A 19,499-nucleotide genomic window follows, 5' to 3' on the forward strand; every position below is an offset into this window, starting at 1 on the left:
CTATGTAGTGGTTAGGTTTAGTTGGAACACGTACATTATTGTATTGTGTCTATATACATAAGTAACTGTGTTTTTCGTTTCTTTCTTTTCCAGTATTTATGGATCAGGATGCAGGAGAACCGGGAGACGAGGACTGTGCATACCCAGCAACTGGACCCCCTGTTTTATTTGTCTTCAGCGATATTATTTTTTGTCCCATGTGCGATTAGGGTGGATCTTACGCGCATATATGTGGCGTTTATACAAATATTTTTAGGAGATCCCTTAGTTGGACTGCGATTAACTGGAGCCATCTTGTTCACTCATCTAATGTGTGCGGAACTCACATGCTGGACACGTTTATTTGAGGTGCCCTTATGGATGAGGTTTCACCCCTCTGCAGAGGCGTGTCCTCTCCTAGACATGGTGCACTAGTTAGCAGTCCTGTTTGAGCCCCTTGAGCCTTGTATTGACTCTTATTAATAGATTGGCAGCTCGCCAGACTCCAATATGGCGATGCGGGCCTGTTATGTCTATGCGCATGCGCGCATCACCACCTGGACACCGCGCTGAAGATGTTCGGATCAGGAATGTAGTGCGCAGGCGTGGAGTGCCATTGCACGTCACTTCCTGCCTTTTCGCACCACTGTTGTTCTATGCGGCGCAGTGCGTGGGCGTCTAGTGCCGGTGTACGTCACTTCCTGTCTCCGCACAAAGGTGTTACTTCCTGGAGCATGAGCACTGTAATGCGTGGCACGCCGAGTGTGGCGTTGCAGCACTTGGGATGCCACCTTTTGGGTATGATTACATATCTTCTTCTCCTTTGTTCTCAGCCCCATTTATTAAGTTTTTACATATGTGTATTAGCACAGCTGTTCACCATTATGCACTTCTGCACTTTATTATATGAAATTTTGTACATCATGCAATTTTGCTCTATTGTCACATATTTCTTTTTTTAGATAATTTATATTTGCTTGGTGACACTCATTGTTTTTATCACTATTTTAACAGAAATATGTAGATTGATCAATTATGTAATCAATTATGCACTGCTGTTTTGTATATTGATGTGACGATGTCACGCCTTGCCCTGTGAATGTGCAGAGATCTGTCAGACTGGCTGCACATGTCTGACTTCTTGGTTTGTTTTGATTTGGATTTGAGCTGGTTCCATCTTCCCTCAGGTGTACTGGGTTTCATTGTTAGGGAGGCTATTTATCCCTCCTTCCCCCAGTGGCCTGTGCGGGTTATAGTTCTTTTTCTGGGAATTCTTGATTTGTGGTGGATCGTCTGCTCCAGCTTTGCTCAAGATAAGTCCTCTCCTTCATTTTCCTTTGTGTGTTTTATCTAGGCCTCTAGGGAGACGCTTACTTCTTCATGGTTTGAAGAAGCAGGTTGCCTCTTCCATTTTCCCTGCTGCTTAGGGTTTGCCCAGGGAGTTCAGGTTTAGGCACGAGGGCATGGGCATATCCACCCTAAGGGTATGCACATGGGCATAGCAGCTTAGGGAAAGCTTTTAGGGACTGCTAGGAGGTGACCCTTTCTCCCTAGCTTTTGGGCCTAGTCATTTGTTCAGTTTGTTTTCCCGTGTTTGGTTGTTTCCCTGCTTATCTACCTGTCGTGACATTATAACTCGACGAAAAACTGTCATATCCCTGCTGTTTGCGAAATGGAGGCTATGGATGCCTTGGTTGATTGCATGCAGGGATTATCACTGGAGGTTGCTGATCTCCGCAGTTCTGTTGCACGGTGTCAGAATGCTCTGGCGTCTGGCGCCATTAGAGGAAATCAGGTCTGCTTAGAGCCTAAAGTCGCTCTCCCTGATAGGTTCTCAGGGGGTTGTAATGACTTTATACGGTTCAGGGAGTCCTGCAGGTTGTATTTTCATCTTTGGCCGATGTCATCTGGTGACAAGAATCAAAGAGTGGGGATCATTATATCTCTGCTCAAAGGGGATGTGCAGTCCTGGGCTTTTTTTCTGCTGACCGGTTCACCATACCTCCGGTCGGTGGATGAATTTTTTAGAGCCTTGGGCTTGATTTATGATGACCCAGACCGGGTCTCTATGGCTGAATCTAAGCTGCACAGTTTGTTACAGGGAGAACGTACTGTGCAGAATTTAGAAGATGGGCAACAATATGGGGTGGAATGATCCTGCACTCTGGAGTCAGTTTTGTCAGGGGCTATCTGAGAGGATGAAAGATGCCCTTGCTTTTCATGAGTATCCCGATTCATTGGAGACGGCCATGTCTTTGGCAGTGCGGCTTGATAGACGTCTTAGAGAAAGGTATAAGATTCCTCTCGAGCGGGGGGTCCCATCTGTAAGTGGATAGATCCCACCTAGTCCCCGGGGTAATATGACTTTTGAATCTGGGGCAGGAGAGGAGCCTATGCAGTTGGGCCAGGTTTCCTTTCGCTTAGGTGATAGGGATTTTAGGAAGCGGAATAAGCTATGTTACTTCTGTGGAAAAGAAGGTCATTTTGTTTGTGCATGTCCTTTTGTTCAACCTCAAAGCGGTAATGAAAAACTACGGAGGTATTCACATAAAGAGATAAAAAAGACTTCCCTGACTCTTGGTAGTGTGAATCGGGAGTCTGAGCAAGCAAATTTGCATTCTCCATGCAATACCCGTTTCCTCCTGCCTGCCATGGTGGCGCTAGACTCAGGAAATTTTGATTTTGAGGTATTTGTTGACTGTGGTGTGGGGGTAAACCTTATTGATTTTCAGTTCCTCCAAAATCTTGGTTTTAGAACTAGCACTTTAGATAAAGAGATACCAGTGTTTGCTATTGATTCCTCCCCTCTCTCACAAAAGAGTCTGACTCATATTGTTCATGACATTAAGTTAAGAGTGGGTGAATCACATGTTGAGTCCATTTCTTGTTTTGTTATGAAGGGCTTGCCTGCTCCGATGGTTCTGGGTTTACCGTGGTTGATAAAGCATACATAGTAACATAGTACATAAGGCCGAAAAAAGACATCTGTCCATCCAGTTCGGCCTGTTATCCTGCAAGTTGATCCAGAGGAAGGCAAAAAAAAAAACTACTATTGACTGGTCCGGATGTGTGTGTGGGTGATTCGGTGTGGTTGTCCACTAGAAACATTAAGCTGAAGGTACCATCTTGGAAATTGGGTCCAAGATTTATTTGCCCTTACAAAATCTCTGCGATTGTCAACCCGGTGGAAATATGTGGAACCTGTGGATCCATCTCCATTGCCACCTCCCCCTATCCTGGTGGATGGCAATTTGGAGTTTGAAATCTCTAAGATTCTCGACTCACGTGTTCTTCGGGGTTCCCTCCAGTACCTGGTGCACTGGAAGGGATACGGTCCCGAGGAAAGAATGTGGGTGCCGGCTGCTGATGTCAGTGCTAGCCGCCTGGTGAGGGCCTTTCACAGGGCACACCCGGATAAAGTTGGTCCGGGGTGTCCGGAGGTCACCCGTAGAAGGCGGGGTACTGTCACGCCTTGCCCTGTGAATGTGCGGAGATCTGTCAGACTGGCTGCACATGTCTGACTTCTTGGTTTATTTTGATTTGGATTTGAGCTGGTTCCACCTTCCCTCCGGTGTACAGGGTTTCATTGTTAGGGAGGCTATGTATCCCTCCTTCCCCCAGTGGCCTGTGCGGGTTATAGTTTTTTTCCTGGGAGCTCTTGATTTGTGGTGGATCGTCTCCTCCAGCTTTGCTCAAGATAAGTCCTCTCCTTCATTTCCCTATGTGTGTTTTATCTAGGCCTCTAGAGAGACGCTTGCTTCTTCCTGGTTTGAAAAAGCAGGTTGCCTCTTCCCTTTTCCATGCTGCTTAGGGTTTGCCCAGGGAGTTCAGGTTTAGGCACGAGGGCATGTGCATATCTACCCTAAGGGTATGCACATGGGCACACCAGCTTAGGGAAAGCTTTTAGGGATCGCTAGGAGGTGACCCTTTCTCCCTAGCTTTTGGGCCTAGTCGTTTGTTCAGTTTGTTTTCCCGTGTTTGGTTGTTTCCCTGCTTCCCTATCTGTCGTGACAGATACATTGTTTGCACTATATATATCTCACTGCGTACCACTGTTCTTTGCTTGAGAAAGGCTCTATTGATGAGTCGAAACGTTGCCATTTTGCCACATGGGTGAATAAATTGCTGCTGTTTTCTGGAGTGCTGTCCCATTTTTGTTTTTTTCATATATATATATATATATATATATATATATATATACATACATACACACTGAATAAAAATATAAACGCAACACTTTCAGTTTTGCTCCCATTTCGCATGAGCTGAACTCAAAGATCTGAAACATTTTCTACATACACAAAAGACCCATTACTCTCAAATATTGTTCACAAATCTGTCTAAATCTGTGTTAGTGAGCACTTCTGCTTTGCCGAGATAATCAATCTCACCTCACAGGTGTGGCATATCAAGGTGCTGATTAGACAGCATGAATATTGCACAGGTGTGCCTTAGATTGCGCACAATAAAAAAACACCCTGAAATGTGCACAGTTTTGCCTTACTGGGGGGGGGGGGGGTCAGAAAACCAGTCAGTATCTGTGTTGCCACCATTTGCCTCACGCAGTGCAACACATCTCCGTCACATAGAGTTGATCAGGTTGTTGATTGGGGCCTGTGGAATGTTGGTCCACTCCTCTTCAATAGCTGTGCGAAGTTGCAGAATATTGGCAGGAACTGAAACACTCTGTCGTATATGCCGATCCAGAGCATCCCAAACATGCTCAATGGGTGACATGTCCGCTGAGTATGCTGGCCATGCAAGAACTGTGAGGTTTTCAGCTTCCAGGAATTGTGTACAAATCCTTGCAATATAGGGCTGTGCATTATCATGCTGAAACATGAGGTGATGGTCGTGGATGAATGGCACAACAATGTGCCTCAGGATCTCGTCACTGTATCTCTGTGCATTAAAAATGCCATCAATAAAATGCACCTGTGTTCATTGTCCATAACATACACCTGCCCATACCATAACCCCACTCCCACCATGGGCCACTCTATCAACAACGTTGACATCAGCAAATCACTTACCCACACACGCTGTCTGCCATCTGCCCTGAACAGTAAAAACCGGGACTCATCCATGAACAGAACGCCTCTCCAACATGCCAGACGCCATTGAATGTGAGCATTTGCCCTCTCAAGTCAGTTACGATGACAAACTGCAGTCAGGTCCAGACCCCGATGAGGACGACGAGCATGCAGATGAGCTTCCCTGAGACGGTTTCTGACAGTTTGTGCAGAAATTCTTTGGTTATGGAAACCGATTGTTGCTGCAGCTGTCCGGGTGGCTGGTCTCAGATGATCATGGAGGTGAACATGCTGGATATGGAGGTCCTGGGCTGGTGTGGTTACACATGGTCTGCGGTTGTGAGGCCGGTTGGATGTACTGCCAAATTCTCTGAAACACCTTTGGAGACGGCTTACGGTAGAGAAATAAGCATTCATTGCACTGGCAACAGCTCTGGTAGACATTCCTGCAGTCAGCATGCCAATTGCACGCTCCCTCAAACGTTGCGACATCTATGGCATTGTGCTGTGTGATCAAACTGCACATTTCAGAGTTGGCTTTTATTGTGGGCAGTCTAAGGCACACCTGTGCAATATTCATGCTGTCTAATCAACACCTTGATATGCCACACCTGTGAGGTGGATGGATTATCTCAGCAAAGGAGAAGTGTTCACTAACACAGATTTAGACAGATTTGTGAACAATATTTGAGAGTTATGGGTCTTTTGTGTATGTAGAAAATGTTTCAGATCTTTGAGTTCAGCTCATGCAAAATGGGAGCAAAACCGAAAGTGTTGCGTTTATATTTTTGTTCACTGTATATATATAAAATGTGTTTTCTCTCCATCAGTGACCTGACATATACAAACATTACATAGAAAGGTACATTCAAACACATAGACTTACACTTGTCATGGGCAGCTGACTCAATTTATGGACTAGATAAAGGCAGAGACGTTGTGACAGCACCACTATTTCTTAATAATCTTTTAAGTCCTTCATGGTCTCCATGTAGAATACATTTTATGAGAACCAATGGTCAGTGTAAGCAAACACTCAAGACAGAGCCATGCCTGAAGATTACTGTCATTTATTAGTAGCTAAGAGAGAGCTCACAAGGACCTATTCAGACCGCCTGGCTTCAAGTACAGACAGATGGAGAGCACAGGGGCTACCACAGCCAGGCCTGAGAATGACCTCTCTGCTAGAAAATGGAATCAGTCTGACCCCGTTGTTAGGCCTTAAATTATAGCCACAGTCCCCCAAATAATGCATCTTTAATACATTGCTGCCCTCTTTTTATCAGGCTCCCTACGTCGAGGGGGTTTTGTTCACTAACTACTAATGTTAAATTGGAGCTCTTTATACTTGCATTTGTGACCTCAATGGTCATCTTGCAGCATCTTTAATTGAGGACACTTCAAAACATAAACCCAAATCCTTAAAAAAAGAATCCCGCATTCTTTCGGCAAGAACAAAAGAAGACAAGGGAGAAAGGAAGAAAGAAAGGAATCTTTTTAAATTAGTAGGATTAAGATGCTCGCTGCAATCTACTTCTCCCACAAATTAACACCAAGGCAGAAGAACCATTGTCTTCTGGCCGTTCTCTTGCCCATTGATTGTGAAGTCTGGACGCACATTCTGCATTTTGCAATTTTCTTTATTAATAGATGGACTGAAATCATGTCATGCAAAGTAGGTATGAGAGAATGGAAGGCATCTCGCCCAGATAACATGATAACGGTGTGGTGCCTGCCATCCGGAAAGTCTCTAACATATAGCAAAGGTTGTCAGAAATAGTACGTGGAGAGAAATACAGTAAAATTGATGCAAACGAGGATGCAGTCATCAAAGCTAGTGAATTAAAATGTCTGCTCGTCATAACGAGAATTGCTGGGGGGGGGGGGCGGTGTCAGAAAACAGGCATTTGAACCCTACAGCACTTCATGGGAATTATCTATACAGCAGGTGGTAAGGTCTCTTACATACAGACACAATGGTGACAAGCAGCAATTATTATGGTTACAAATCCTTATTATTTGGCGCACTAAATATTAAGCTGTACCCATAAAAATCACTGTGGTATGGGATATAAAAGTAGCATGCTGTATATAATAACATCACTGAATAAAGTCATTTAGAAATAAAATGAAATAATATCACATTAACAAAAGAATACTAAACATTTTACTATCCATTATCTATCTATTTTATATCTATCAATCTATCTCATATCTATTGATCTATCATCTATTTCATATCTATCTATCTATCTATCTATCTATCTATCTATGTCATTATCTATCTGTCTGTCTATCTATCTAATATCTATCGATGTATGTATCTATGTATCTATCTATTTTATATCAATCTATCTATATATCACATATCTATCTATCTATCTACAGTATCTATCTCATATCTATCTCATCTATCTATCTATCTATCTATCTATCTATCTATCTATCTATCTCTTTATCTATCTAATATCTATCTCTCCTATCTATCTATCTATCTATGTATCTAATATCTATCTATCTATCTATCTATCTATCTATCTATCTATCCCTGTCCTTTTCCACAAATTCCCTCTCTCATATTTATGAATTTATTTGCATTTCTATCAACCATGTTGCTGTTTTGATCATTACTATCAGTGTATGGCTCGCCCTCGATGCCTGTAATTATAGGTTTATTACAGCATAAAATGTAAAGGAAATAAATATCATTTTCTGTCTATTATATCCACTTCTATCCATACAAGCATTCTATGGAAACAACATATTTGAATGAATACACAATGTTGAAGGGGATTTTTTAGTTTTTTCATAATAACAAATCTGTAGCTTTTAAGCTATGGTGAGGGTTACCAGTGACATGTAATGGTTTCAGGAAATCCCCTGGGTCCACCATAAGCCACAGAGTTAACGTCTCAGGCCATCAATAGGAACAGTCACACACATGCTGGAATGGAGTTTTTGAAAATGCCTCCTAATATTCACTCTATACAGTATGTACAGACGTAGCCATGTTACTTTGACTAGCTCTACACATTGACACACTTCTTCCTGAACATTCTCAGCAGAGTTTACAATTGCAGGCAGAAATATTTTAGCCATCTATGGTGGTTTCCCACCTTAGACCAGCAGGGAGTGCTGTTGTCAGGTGCCCTATCCTCTAGAGAAGAAGTTGGTTGTCCCACCCATTATTAGGGCCCTATGACACTGCACGAGGTTTGGGCAGTGTTAGCGTCAATGGATGATCACACATCCATTAGCGCTCACTTGATCCAGCCTTATTACACAGTCCTATGAAAACTGAACGCGTGACATTCCTCCTTCATTCTGTTCTATTCATTATTGGCTGTGTATCCCTGATTACACAGGAAGATGTGCTGCCAATAAGGGGGTATCTTTCATCCAGATTAAAGATGACCATCAGCCGATAAATGAGCATTTGTTCGTTCATCGGCTGCTCGAATATACAGACCACTTATTGGGAATGAGCCTTCCCAGTGTCAGACTGGCCCACCAGAGTACCGGAGGATCCTCTGGTGGACCCAAAATCTGATACCATAATGGGCCCTGAAGATTAAGGAGAAAAACCTTTTTGACTGCCTTTGAAGCCAATCACTTGTCACTAGGGTCTATTTAAGTGATTCAAAACCTATTAACCTCTATTGATGATATAGGGGTTGTACCTTGAGAATAATTTCCTCTGGTGGGCCCCAGGACCCCCAGTCCAACACTGAGCGTTCCTATGAACACTTGTGCCCAATAACTGGCCGGAAAATTGTGTGGTCTAATAGGGCACTACATCTACTCCAAATTTGAAGCATATGACATATACAGTTGCAAGAAAAAGTATGTGAACCCTTTGGAATTATATGGATTTCTGCATAAATTGGTCATAAAATGTGATCTGATCTTCATCTAAGTCACAACAATAGACAATCACAGTCTGCTTAAACTAATAACACACAAAGAATTAAATGTTACCATGTTTTTATTGAACACACCATGTAAACATTCACATTGCAGGTGGAAAAAGTATGTGAACCCCTAGACTAATGACGTCTCTAAGAGCTAATCGGAGTGAGATGGAGTCCAATCAATGAGATGAGATTGGAGGTGTTGGTTACAGCTGCCCTGCCCTATAAAAAACACACACCAGTTCTGGGTTTGCTTTTCACAAGAAGCATTGCCTGATGAGAATGATGCCTCACACAAAAGAGCTCTCAGAAGACCTACGATTAAGAATTGTTGACTTGCATAAAGCTGGAAAGGGTTATAAAAGTATCTCCAAAAGCCTTGCTGCTCATCAGTCCACGGTAAGACAAATTGTCTATAAATGGAGAAAGTTCAGCACTGCTGCTACTCTCCCTAGGAGTGGCCGTCCTGTAAAGATGACTGCAAGAGCACAGCGCAGACTGCTCAATGAGGTGAATCCTAGAGTGTCAGCTAAAGACTTACAAAAGTCTCTGGCATATGGTAACATGGCTGTTAGCGAATCTACGATATGTAAAACACTAAACAAAAATGGATTTCATGGGAGGATACTACAGAGGAAGCCACTGCTTTCCATAAAAAAAATTGCTGCACGTTTACAGTTTGCACAAGAGCACCTGGATGTTCCACAGCAGTACTGGAAAAATATTCTGTGGACAGATGAAACCAAAGTTGAGTTGTTTGGAAGAAACACACAACATGTGTAGAGAAAAAGAGGCACAGCACACCAACATCAAAACCTCATCCCAACTGTGAAGTATGCTGGTGGGGGCATTATGGTTTGGGGCTGCTTTGTTGCGTCAGGGCCTGGACAGATTGCTATCATCGAAGAAAAAATGAATTCCCAAGTTTATCAAGACATTTCGCAGGAGATCTTAAGGCCATCTGTCCACCAGCTAAAGCTCAACAGAAGATGGGTGTTGCCACAGGACAACGACCCAAAGCATAGAAGTAAATCAACAACAGAATTGCTTAAACTGAAGAAAATACGCCTTCTGGAGTGGCCCAGTCAGAGTCCTGACCTCAACCCGATTTAGATGCTGTGGCATGACCTCAAGAAAGCGATTCACACCAGACATCCCAAGAATATTGCTGAACTGAACTGAGGAATTGTCAAGAATTACTCCTGACCGTTGTGCATGTCTGATCTACAACTACAGATAACGTTTGGTTGAAGTTATTGCTGCCAAAGGAGGTTCAACCAGTTATTAAATCCAAGGGTTCACATACTTTTTCCACCTGCACTGTGAATGTTTACATGGTGTGTTCAATAAAAACATGGTAACATTTAATTCTTTGTGTGTTATTAGTTTAAGCAGACTGTGATTGTCTATTGTTGTGACTTAGATGAAGATCAGATCACATTTTATGACCAATTTGTGCAGAAATCCATATCATTCCAAAGGGTTCACATACTTTTTCTTGCAACTGTAGTGTTTATTATAGTCACCAAGAATTCTACAAAAATAAACATACTACCCAAAAAGGAAAAAGCGGCCAACTTCCAACCCTTTGGACAGGGGCAAGATAAAGGCAGGCCTACCAGCCTCTCTCATGGATGTAGACAATCATCTATTGAGTTCAATGGGCGATTTGTAATACAAAAAATGATTGCCTTTGCAACGTCACCTGACAAAGGGAACTGACAAAAGCAAGATGTGTGTCTTAGATAGTCAACCCATTTAACCATGAGTAACAGTCGACTGCGGTCAACAGAAAGCCATCTTCCTCTCTGGGCTGTTCAGGTACTGCTGGTTACACGTTCAAATGTGTGTCACTGACATACCGCTAGCAATGCGCACGTCACAGCCAGGTCTCCACAGGAAAGGAACATCTTCAGACTGCTTCTTTACAAGCAGTGAAGCTAAAAAGGCTGGATGCACGCATAGGGTTTTTAATCTTTTTTGTGTTTTTGAGTTCAACTCCAGATGTTGCATGGAAGTCTATGGAAAACATTAAACACAAGGACAAAGATGTTCTATCGTAGTGGCAATTTTTCATCTTAGAAGTGTGTTTTTTGGGTCAATTGTGTTTTTTTTTTAATCTCAATATGGGTTTGGAATTTTTCCCTCTTTTTCTGACACTTTTTCCTATAGATATCCATCGATTTGCTTGTCCTGCTTGAATAAGTACAGGAGACAACGTGCATGGCGTCTTTTTACAGGGCATTTCTTGTAAATATGTATTTTTCCCATTCTGCCCCATAGTTACATTACAGGGGTGAAGGGGCATTTACTTTCCTGTATAAATGACAAAACGCCATTAAAACATTGGGTGCTCAAAAACACTAATTGGGGGAAAGCGCCACAAAAACTCCTTAAACCTTAACCCCAATAATGACCCCCCAATGCCCAGGTATCTCATATAGGTTATACTTACCCCACTGCCCGACACCCACGCCAGCCACGCGGGGATCAGGAGCCAATAGCAGGCCATGACGGGGACAGGGAGGGTAGCCAATAACAGTCCGCGACGGGGACTAGCCTCCCTAGCATTGCTGGATGTTTTGATCCACGCAACAGGGAGATGCAGTGGCAGCCGAGCGGGGATTAAGAGCGATGCGGGTGCCAGGGAGCAGGGTAAGTATAACCTATACGAGGTGCCCAGGCATTGGGGTGGGGTCATTATAGGGGATGGATAACCCCTTTAAAAATGCTACAAAAAGAACCTGAAAAATCTATTCGTTTTCTGGGCCAAAAAGATCAACATGACAAAAACCTAAGGGTATGTTCACATGTAGAATTTTGACTCGGCTTCCACCGCATATTCCACCACATAAACTGTTGTGGTTTTTTTCTTTGAATGCCGTGGACCCTCTGGCGCTTTAGCCCCATTTAATGAAGTGAAACCAGGAGCATACACCCACTTTAGTTTCCATTGAGGTTTGTCCAAACTCTGCACCAAGAAGGGACATTTCCCTTCATGACACAATTCCGGCTTTAAACCGTCCCAAAATTCCAGGGGCAACAGATACTGTGGGAACCAGCCCTAAGGCTGGTATCACACATGGGTTTTTTATGGCAGTTGTGAGAGGTTTTGTGATTTTTTACATTTTTAGGGACAAAAACACTACTTCCAGATGTTTCATGGAAGTCTATGGGAAATATTAAATACGGGATAACAGGTGGTTTTATTTTATGCAATTTTTTCTATCCCTGAGGTTCGTTTTTTGGGTCAATGTAATTTTTTCAAAGGGAGCATGCTCTGGGTCTGGCGTTTTTTCCCCCCTTATTGCCTGGCACTTTTCTGCTACATGTGCGATGTGTGTTGGCATTTTTCTGTAATGTTTTTTTTATTTATTTTTTTACTTATGCTATACAGAGGATGTGACAGGTTAGAAACACCATTAAAAAGGTGCTAAAAAGTACTGCATGGGCAAAAAAAAAAAAAAACACTCCAAAAAGTATTATCAAGTCAGGCACTTTTTGATGCCTTTTTTTGTTTGGCCCAAAAAAGTATGCCAGGACCAGAACTGTGTGTGAAGGAACCCTAAGGGTGCCTGCACACAAGTGCAGATTTCGAAACCGAAAAACTGCTAGCTTTTACATGTCGATTTCCGAACACGATATTGGCAGTTTTTGTTGCGGATTTGATTCGGTTTTGCCGTAGATCTCGTCCTTCCATTGAAAAGGGTGAAATCTGCATCAAAAATTGCACAAACAATTGACCTGCAGCAGATTCTTAAATCCGAACGGCAGGAAAATTTCCGCACGGAAGGAAAAAGCAGTATTTGTCTAATCTCATACACTTTTGCTAGTACTGTATTTTGCTACGGTTTTTCTGCTCGTAAATCAGTGCTGAATAAACATGTGTAATCGGCATTGTGTGCAGGTACCCTAAGGGTTTATGCACACGCGCTTTCCTCACTGATTTTCGCGCGGAAAAGCCACAGTGTAATACAGTACCAGCTAAGCAGATGGGATCTAAATCTCATCTACACGGAGTGGAAATTTTCCACCTGGAATTGGTTCTGCAGTGCGGATTTTGAAATCCTCAATATGTCAATCGTTTGTGGAGATTTTCAGTTGCAGATCTATCACTTGCAATACAAGGGTAAGATCTGGGGGCAAATCAAAATCCGCAAGTAACACATGAGAATTTTGGTGCAGATTTGGCGTGGAAAATGCAATGAAAACCTCCCGAAAATCTGCATAAACTACACTGTCGTGTGCATATGCCCGGAGGGAGTCCAAAAGTTTTCCCCTTTAAATCTAGGTAAGGAGAAGGTGACAGGTCCTCTCTAAATCCATGGCTTTGTCTTTATAATCGTATAGATCCAATATATATGTGATATCAGGCAGAAGATAAGTGTATTCATCCTCACAGACACAATCCAAGAAACACTTATTCTAAGCATAGAATACGAAAGGCGTTATTAACTAGTTCATTTCCGGAACGTCAGACTTCATCCGCCTGTATATGTATAGTGTCTGTCTATGAAGCACCTATACGATTATTGTGAATAGATCCAGGATAATGCAACTAATACATTCATCCTTCATTCCTTAACCCCTTATTGCCAGGAGATCAGAAGCATTTCAGCAGCCCAGGTGTTAAAAGCCCCATTGTTTAGCGGAAGCCGCCTGTAGAAATGAGCAGAAGCCAGCAGAGCCATCATTCTGCATTCTCTCATATGCGAGGTGCGGAATGAAAGCACAGGAATTATTGTAAAAATCCCTGCTAAATCAAACTCTGCTTCTTTCTCAAGGCGGACTAGGGCTCGACTAGTTAAGACAGATTCTCTGGCTGACAATTAATATTAATGGGTAGATTTCACAATGTGGCATTATCACACTGTGAGATGGGTGGGCATACCATCTGGGTTTTGGCAGGTATTACATGTAATCAAAGAGATTACTTGGCTCGGGGTGAAACTGAAAACCTTTGGGGTTGTTTAGCCTTTTTTTTTTTCCTTCCTTTTGTTTGGACTCATTCTAGGTGTGCTTAAATATGTCCCATGGCTCGACGTGGCGGTGTTAAACATCCAGGAGTTTTGTTAGGAAATGATATATGAGTCAGACGGTTTTGCTTCCGAAATAATTACCGTTTGTACTCTCCCTCTTGTTTGCGTTTTCTGCAATTGATTTCCAACCTACAGAACATCGGCTTCATTTCTGCATTCTTTATTTGCGTAAACCCTTGCTTTAAAAAAAATTGCCGAGAACTTGGCACACATGCTATATCAGAGGGAAAACTACACCAGTAACAACCTACAAGAGGATTTTGGAGAAAGTCTACAGCTGGTGGCACCTGCAAAATATTATCCATTTTATATGAAAATATTAACAATTAAATTAATCTGTTTGGTGTTAAAGAAAATGTATCATCAGAAAATTACCTATTGTTTAAGTCACGTTTTACGTTAAAGGGGTTATCCCACGATTAATGTAAAAAATTAAAACCGGATATAATATAATGCACGACAACCTCTTTCTAGCAAACTTAGAACCAGCCCTGTACCCCACATAGTTCCACAGATCTCACCATTCATTGCTCCAATTGCTCTGTTAGATTTATTTGAAGCTGGCAATTTAGGGGGCTTGCACTTTCTGACATCCTTTCTCACTGGCAGTTGAAGGATGGTACTGATCACAGCAGGTGGCGCTATACACATAGGCTTCATTGAATAACTCAGTGGCTGTACAACTTTTTTATTACATGCAAATACAAAAGTATTCAGATCCAGGTGCTGGTTTGAAACATGTAAAATATGTATTTTTTAATTTTTGGTTACTTTTAAAAAAAATGTCCATCTTTCTATCCTTATTTTAAAAAATATACAGAATTCTGCAATTTTCACACTGGCCACTAGGTCTAATACTAGGTCATGATTTCCTGCCCTGTGCAGCTATTATCATTATCATCACAGACAGAATTGCAATGACAAGTAACACCTCTATATAACTAACACAGGTCCCACCATTCAGAAAAGGTGATATCACAACTTATCTAGTCCCCCCTGAACTCTGCACAGATCACAGAGCATGCCTAGAAAACTCTCCCATAGACGTCAAAAGGGTCCCCTCCAGTCCATTGTGTCTATGGCCTGTGTATGTGCTCTTAAAAGACTAAGAAGTCTTAAAATATTTTAGGCCTAGTGGCCAGTACAAAAATTGCAAAATGTTTTATTTTTTTTACATAAAGTGACATGAAAAAAAATTACCAGAAATTTGAATGATATATGCTTAACATGAAAACATAATTTAACAGGTCATGACACCTTCCCTCAGAAAACTACCTATTATTTAAGTAACATTTTTATGTTTGACATGTTTTTAAAGAATTTTTGATGATGCTATTTTAAATTTTCCATGTCAATATAGATTTTTAAACAAAAACCATAAAATCCTGCAGTTTTCACACTGGTCACTAAGCCTAATAATAGGCGCCACTTCTTGGTCTGTACAGATCACTTTACTGCAGTTAATGAGGTCCCTTCCTGACCATTGTGTCTATGGCCCATGTGGTTGCCATAAAGGAATTTTCTTAATGCTTTTTAAACAGCTCAGGCAAGATGGCCGCCCCCATAATAATGTTCAGGAGAGAGAATAAACAAATTTATAATCAGAAAACAAAAAACTGTTTAGAAATAAAGGATATGTGTTGCTATCTGGTTTTAACTGGCAGAAACATTTCCTTTAAGAATCAGAGAATAATGAGGATTTCAAACAATATGGGATTGTTCTTGACTTTATACCACTAAACTGTGCACATTTCAACAACCCTTAAAAGCAAAAAACACAATGCAAGAGCACTCTGCAAACACAAGTAATAAAGTAAATGCAATAGTGCCACACTCACTATAGAAAATGGACTAATGCTAGAGTGCTACATTATAAATTTGAGATTCTTGGCAAATACATTTTGCACAAAATTACTTGTGCCTGTCCGCCAATGACAAGGCGATCTCTTTAGGACTGGAACACTAAATACTACCTCCTCTGGTGCCATACAGATGTTTTTTTCGCTTTTGTGCTTTCAGCCATGGCGATGTGCACCTGCGCATTGGGATTTGCTGACTAAGGGTACTTTCACACTAGCGTTTTTCTTTTCCGGTGTTGAGTTCCGTCACTTTCAGTATGCATCAGAATGCATCAGTTCAGTCCCTCTTACGTTTTTTGGCCAGAGAAAATACCGCAGCATGCTGCAGTTTTCTCTCTGGCCAAAAATCCTAAACACTTGCTGGAATGCCAAATCCGGCATTAATTTCCATTGAAATGTATTAGTGCCGGATCCGGCATTAAGTGTTCCGGCAAAACGGATCCGGTTTTCCAGTCTGCGCATGCACAGACCTTTAAAAAATACCGGATCCGTTTTTCCGGATGACAATGGTCAGACGGATCCGGTATTTCAATGCATTTGTCAGACGGATCCGCATCCGGATCCGTCTAACAAATGCCATCCGTTTGCGTCAGGATTTACAGATCCAGCAGGCAGTTCCGGCGATGGAACTGCCTGCCAGAATCCTCTGCCGCAAGTGTGAAAGTACCCTAACCCCCATTTGTTTCTTTGCAGTCTGAATCGGAGGTGTGGCTGAACCCATTAGTCATGCACTCCTAACTACCCTGTCTTCCCATAGGCTGATTTTAATTAGTGCAAATATAAAGCTGTATCCTGCTCGCCCTGCATTTATTGGAGGCCATTTGGCAGCAGGAGAGGTAAATACAGAGTGGGCTCAGCATGCATGTGGAACCTGCATTCCCTGAATTTAATGAAGGCCAGTATGTCACCTGAGGAGGTAGTATTTAGTGTAGGTTCCTGTCCTAAAGAGATTGCCTTGTTGTTGGTGGACAGGCAAAAATAATTTTGTACAAAATGTATTTGCCAAGAATCTCACATTTAGGCTACATGCACACGAACGTATTTTGTTTCCGTGTCCATTTAGGTTTTTATGCGGATAAGATGCGGACCCATTCATTTCAATGGGTCAGCAAAAAATGCGGACAACACACCGTGTGCTGTCCGCATCAGTATGTCCGTTCCGTAGCCCCGTAAAAAAAAAATAGAACATGTCCTATTCTTGTCCGTTTTAGGCATTGTTACAATAGATCCGCAAAAAAAACTAATGGCATACGGATGTCAGCTTCCATCAGCTCTGCTCCACTGTACTCCACGCGCTCGTACATCTCCTATATACTCTCTATACTCTGGATCTGTACTCTACATGCTCAGACAGCCGAGCCAAAGTTGAAGGGGCAGACCACTCAGAGCAGCACTGTAGCCCCTTCATTGTTTTACAAAAGTTTAACCTGTTTAACCAATATTTCTCATGTAATAGTTGCCTACGAAAAACTATTACACTAATAACCCCATAAAATTCAACAAACACTGCATGCTGGATTTTCAGAGTGTTTATAGAACTATTTCTATAGAGTATCCTGTGACTTGTGCCTTGTGTAATGGCTTAAGCGCACCTATAGCTGTGCGTGAAAACCAATATTTCCCATAGACTTTCAACTGATATCTAGGGCTTGTGTTTTTACCATAAAAAGCATTAAAAACTACAGAAGAAAAAAAGGCCACCAAAACTGCAAAAGTGCATAGAAACAACACTAAAAACCTATGTATAAACCCATCATAAAGGGAATGTCCTATTATAAACACTCACCTTTCTGTGGATAGGGAATAAGTGTCTGATTGGCTGGCTATATCCAGCAGTGCCACATAGTGGCAGTGCACGTGTGTGACCCGCGCTCCATTTAAATGAGAGAAATCAGGGCTCCCGTTCTCATGATCAGCAACTTAGGCCCTATCCTGTGAATAGGTGATAACTATTTTTATCGGAAGAGACCTTTGAGATCCAAAACAAAGTATTAGGGTCATTTATCAAACTAGTGTAAAGTAGAACTGGCTTAGTGGCCCATAGCAACCAATCAGATTCCATTTTCCAAAGGAGCTGTAAAAAATGAAAGGTGGAATTTGATTGGTTGCTATGGGACACTAAGCCAGTTCTACTTTACACCAGTTTGATAAAAGACCCCAAATGTGTTTTACATCTTTCCTTAGGTAAAGGAGAAAAGGTGGTGTGTGAAATAATGCAAAGTGTGCACTTTATAAACACAAACTTTTAAAATCAAATCATCCCCACATATACAACACAAACAAAGTACTAAAACATACATGATGAGAACATAGGAGGTTAAATCCTGAGAAGATAACACGCCAACCCTCCATTGGGAAATTCGAAAGCATAAGACAGAAAACACAAAAACCAAAGCAAATGGCAATGGAAAAAACTGCAAAAAATGAAAATGGGAATTTCATACATCCTTATTACTAATATTTTACATTTGTTCACTGGACTATTATAAAATACAAAAAGATTTGGGTAGGCCAAAAGTTGACCCCGGCCTAATGCTCATCAACGTGCTACAATGTATGAGCATAGTTAGTGCTGTAATGGTTAAAGGGGTTCTGCACTTTGTTTAAACTGATTATCTATCCTTTGGATAGATCATCCGCATCTTGGACCCCTGCCAATCAGCTATTTGAGAAGGCAGCGGCGCTCCAGCAGCACCGCGGCCTTCTCACTGTTTACCGCAGGCCCAGTGATGTCACGACTAGTATCACTGGCCTGGGCGGGGCTAAGCTCCCTTCCCTTGAATGGAGCTTAGCCCAGCCCAGGCCAGTTGATACAAGTCGTGACGTCACTCGGCCAGTGGTAAACAGTGAGAAGGCCGCGGCGCTGCTGGAGCGCCGCTGCCTTCTCAAACAGCTGATCGGCGGGGGTCCCGGGTGTCGGACCCCCGCCGATCAGAAGCTGATGATCTATCCAGAGGATAGGTCATCAGTTTAAACAAAGTGCAGAACCCCTTTAATTTTACTGTATAGGTTGATGTATTAATAATTGCGTAGGCTTCAGACTGTAAATATACAAAAATATAGCCACTCAAAATGAAAGGTAATAATTAAAAGATATTCAAATTACCGGTACCTTTATTTTTAGGGTGATGTTGACCTCTGTTGCTACTACAGTGTACTGATAGACAACACACTTCATCCAGTGATCCATCATTGTCCTTTCATATAAAACCTCTCTCTTCTGCATGAAAGAAGGAAACATTTTGAGATAAATTCCACAATACTGTTTTTGTTTTTTCCATTTTTATTGGTCGTATTGAACCACTATAACTGTCGAGGTAGAGTGACCTTCCATTACATCCTCCAGCAAGCTGAACACATCTATGTATACATTCCTTGAATGAGAAGGCTAGGCATTCTTATCATCCCACTCTTGATGTTTCTTTGAATCATAAAATGTGGTTTTAAGAAGAGATCTATCTATCACGTGATACAACATATTCATTGCCCCCACCTCCTCCTCGCTTTCAAAGGGGGGATTTTATTACTAACTATTTTTGTGCCTACACATACCTCTGCAATTCATCGCTGAGCCCTCTGGCAGTGTATGGATTAACATGTCATTTAGCTGCACAGATATTTCAGCTTGAAGAAAAGAGAATCTCACTGCAAGGCGATCCTATTTAGAATTAAATAACA

Source organism: Bufo bufo, chromosome 4 (assembly GCF_905171765.1).
Source record: "Bufo bufo chromosome 4, aBufBuf1.1, whole genome shotgun sequence".
In the NCBI taxonomy this organism is placed as follows: Eukaryota; Metazoa; Chordata; class Amphibia; order Anura; family Bufonidae; genus Bufo; species Bufo bufo.